Source organism: Capricornis sumatraensis, chromosome 22, assembly GCF_032405125.1.
Source record: "Capricornis sumatraensis isolate serow.1 chromosome 22, serow.2, whole genome shotgun sequence".
Lineage (NCBI taxonomy): Eukaryota > Metazoa > Chordata > Mammalia > Artiodactyla > Bovidae > Capricornis > Capricornis sumatraensis.
Window position 1 is genome coordinate 38,527,719 of NC_091090.1, and position 4,383 is coordinate 38,532,101.

The 4,383-nt window shown below is 35.8% G+C and overlaps 1 non-coding gene across 1 annotated transcript; it reads left to right on the forward strand.

Annotated features, from left to right (window-relative positions):
- Window positions 1–334: 334 nt before the first annotated feature.
- Window positions 335–440, forward strand: LOC138069841 (U6 spliceosomal RNA). Its single transcript, XR_011144109.1, has one exon. It is a non-coding gene; the product is annotated as a U6 spliceosomal RNA (small nuclear RNA).
- The last annotated feature ends 3,943 nt before the right edge of the window (window positions 441–4,383 follow it).

A 4,383-nucleotide genomic window follows, 5' to 3' on the forward strand; every position in this document is an offset into this window, starting at 1 on the left:
AGTTTTATAAGTTTAGATAAGTTTTATAAGTTTAGATAAGTGACTTAATCATTCTTGGATTTACTTACATATCTTTAATATGGGAGGATTGTCTAGATAATTTCCATAGTTTCTTCCTTTTCTAATACCCAGTGAATCCCACTGGTTATTATCTGGAGTTAGAAAAAACTTTTTACATACCAAGAGCAATGGCTGAAATACCTACAATATTATATAAAAAAGCATTGAAATTCTTGTTTTTCTTCTTTTTTCATTTTTTCAAAATATAATTTCCAGATAAAATGACAAGATATTTAAAGTATACACTACAGCACTGTTTATAATAGCCAGGATAGTGCTTGCTTTGGCAGCACATATACTAAAATTGGAACAATACAGAGAAGATTAGCATGGCCCTGCACAAGGATGACATGCTAATTCATGAAGCATTCCATATTTTTTTGAAAATGAAAACACAACAACCCAAAACCTGTGGGACACTGTAAAAGCAATGCTAAGGGGAAAGTTCATAACATTACAGGCATACCTCAAGAAACAAGAAAAAAGTCAAATAAATAACCTAACTCTACACCTAAAGCAACTAGAAAAGGAAGAATTGGAGAACCCCAGGGTTAATAGAAGGAAAGAAATCTGAAAAATTAGGGCAGAAATAAATGCAAAAGAAACAAAAGAAACCATAGCAAAAATCAACAAAGCCAAAAGCTGGTTCTTTGAAAGGATGAATAAAATTGACAAACCATTAGCCAGACTCATCAAGAAACAAAGGGAGAAAAATCAAATCAATAAAATTAGAAATGAAAATGGAGAAATCACAACAGACAACACAGAAACACAAAGGATCATAAGAGACTACTATCAGCAATTATATGCCAATGAAATGGACAACGTGGAAGAAATGGACAAATTCTTGGAAAAGTACAACTTTCCAAAACTGAACCAGGAAGAAATAGAAAATCTTAACAGACCCATCACAACCATGGAAATTGAAACTGTAATCAGAAATCTTCCAGTACACAAAAGCCAAGGTCCAGACGGCTTCACAGCTGAATTCTATCAAAAATTTAGAGAAGAGCTAACTCCGATCCTACTAAACTCTTCCAGAAAATTGCAGAGGATGGTAAACTTCCAAACTCATTCTATGAGGCCACCATCACTCTAATACCAAAACCTGACAAAGATGCCACACACAAAAAAAACAAACTACAGGCCAATATCACTGATGAACACAGATGCAAAAAATCCTTTAAAAAATTCTAGCAATCAGAATCCATCAACACACTAAAAAGATCATACACCATGACCAAGTGGGCTTTATCTCAGGGATTCAAGGACTCGTCAATATCTGCAAATCGATCAATGTAATTCACCACATTAACAAATTGAAAAATAAAAGCCATATGATTATCTCAGTAGATGCAGAGAAAGCCTTTGACAAAATTCAGCGTCCATTTATGATTAAAAAAACAAACAAACAAACTCTCCAGAAAGCAGGAATAGAAAGAACATGCCTGAACATAATAAAAGCTATATATGACAAACCCACAGCAAACATTATCCTCAATGGTGAAAAATTGAAAGCATTTCCCCTAAAGTCAGGAACAAGACAAGGGTGCCCACTTTGACCACTACTATTCAACATAGTTCTGGAAGTTTTGGCCACAGCAATCAGAGCAGAAAAAGAAATAAAAGGAATCCAGATTGGAAAAAAAAGAAGTAAAACTCTCATTGTTTGCAGATGACATGATCCTCTACATAGAAAACCCTAAAGACTCCACCAGGAAATTACTAGAGCTAATCAATGAATATAGTAAAGTTTCAGGATATAAAATCAACACACAGAAATCCCTTGCATTCCTATACACTAATAATGAGAAAGTAGAAAAAGAAATTAAGGAAACAATTCCATTCACCATTGCAATGAAAAGAATAAAATACTTAGGAATATATCTACCTAAAGAAACTAAAGACTTATATATAGGAAACTATAAAACACTGGTGAAAGAAATCAAAGAGGACACTAATAGATGGAGAAATATACCGTGTTCATGGATTGGAAGAATCAATATAGTGAAAATGAGTATACTACCCAAAGCAATCTACAGATTCAATGCAATCTCTATCAAGCTACCAGCGGTATTTTTCACAGAACTAGAACAAATAATTTCACAACTTGTATGGAAATACAAAAAACCTCGAATAGCCAAAGCAATCTTGAGAAAGAAGAATGGAACTGGAGGAATTAACCTGCCTGACTTCAGGCTCTACTACAAAGCCACAGTCATCAAAACAGTATGGTACTGGCACAAAGACAGAAATACAGATCAATGCAGCAAAATAGAAAGCCCAGAGATAAATCCACACACCTATATACATCTTATCTTCAACAAAGGAGGCAAGAATATACAATGGATTAAAGACAATCTCTTTAACAAGTGATGCTGGGAAAACTGGTCAACCACTTGTAAAAGAATGAAACTAGACCACTTTCTAACACTTTCAAAAAATAAACTCAAAATGGGTTAAAGATCTAAATGTAAGACCAGAAACTATAAAACTCCTAGAGGAGAACATAGGCAAAACACTCTCTGACATAAATCACAGCAGGATCCTCCATGACCCACCTCCCAGAATATTGGAAATAAAAGCAAAAATAAACAAATGGGATCTAATTAAAATTAAAAGCTTCTGCACAACAAAGGAAACTATAAGCAAGGTGAAAAGACAGCCTTCTGAGTGGGAGAAAATAATAGCAAATGAAGCGACTGACAAACAACTAATCTCAAAAATATACAAGCAACTTATGCAGCTCAATTCCAGAAAAATAAACAACCCAATCAAAAAATGGGCCAACGAACTAAATAGACATTTCTCCAAAGGAGATATACAGAAGGCTAACAAACACATGAAAAGATGCTCAACATTACTCATTATCAGAGAAATACAAATCAAGACCACAATGAGGTACCATTTCACACCAGTCAGAATAGCTGCGATCCAAAAGTCTAGAAGCAATAAATGCTGGAGAGGGTGTGGAGAAAAGGGAACCCTCTTACATTGTTGGTGGGAATGCAAACTAGTACAGCCACTATGGAGAACAGTGTGGAGATTCCTTTAAAAAAATGGAAATAGAACTGCCTTATGACCCAGCAATCCCACTGCTGGGCATACACACCAAGGAAACTAGAATTGAAAGAGACGCATGTACCCCAATGTTCATCGCAGCACTGTTTATAATAGCCAGGATATGGAAGCAACCAGAAAGCTGTGGTACATATACACAATGGAGTATTACTCAGGCATTAAAAAGAATGCATTTCAATCAGTTCTAATAAGGTGGATGAAACTGGAGCCGATTATACAGAGTGAAGTAAGCCAGAAAGAAAAACACCAATACAGTATACTAACACATATATATGGAATTTAGAAAGATGGTAACTATAACCCTGTATACGAGACAGCAAAAGAGACACAGATGTATATAGAACAGTATTTTGGAATCTATGGGAGAGGGAGAGGGTGGGATGATTTGGGAGAATGGCATTGAAACATGTATAATATCATATATGAAACAAATCACCAGTCCAGGTTCGATGCAGGATGCAGGATGCTTGGGGCTGATGCACTGGGATGAACCAGAGGGATAGTATGGGGAGGGAGAGGGGAAGGGGGTTCAGAATGGGGAACAAGTGTACACCCATGGCAGATTAATGTTGATGTATGGCAAAACCAATACAATATTGTAAAGTAATTAGCCTCCAATTAAAATAAATAAGCTTATATTTCAAATAAATACATTAATTGGTAAACATGATAAATGGATTCCCTCATTGATTTAATTAACACATCTATTAATATCACCTCACATATTTACCTTTAAAGATCTTTTTGGTGAGAACTTATAAGTTTTCTTCTCTTACATGTGTGCTATGTGACTTCAGTCATGTCCAACTCTTTGTGACCCCATGGACTTTATAGCCTGCCAGGCTCCTCTGTCCATGGGGATTCTCCATGAAATAATACTAGAGTGGGTTGCCATGCCCTCTTCCAGGAGATCTTCCTGACCCAGGGATTCAACCCATGTCTCTCATGCATCCTGCACTGGCAGGAGGGGTCTTTACCACTAACACCACCTGGGAAGCCCCACAAATCTCAATAACACATTATAAACCATAATCACATTACACATTAGATTCTCAGACCTTATTCATTATCTTACAACTTAAAATTTGTGCTCTTTTAAAAATTCATTCTTGAATCATTGATTTCTCAGCACTTATTTTTACATGACCTGTGACATGTTCTTGTATTTATGGTTTTGGAGTCAGGAAAAAAGATGTCCCCCTCCTGTTGTAAGCAGTTTAGCATTAGATCTTTGAGGGACAA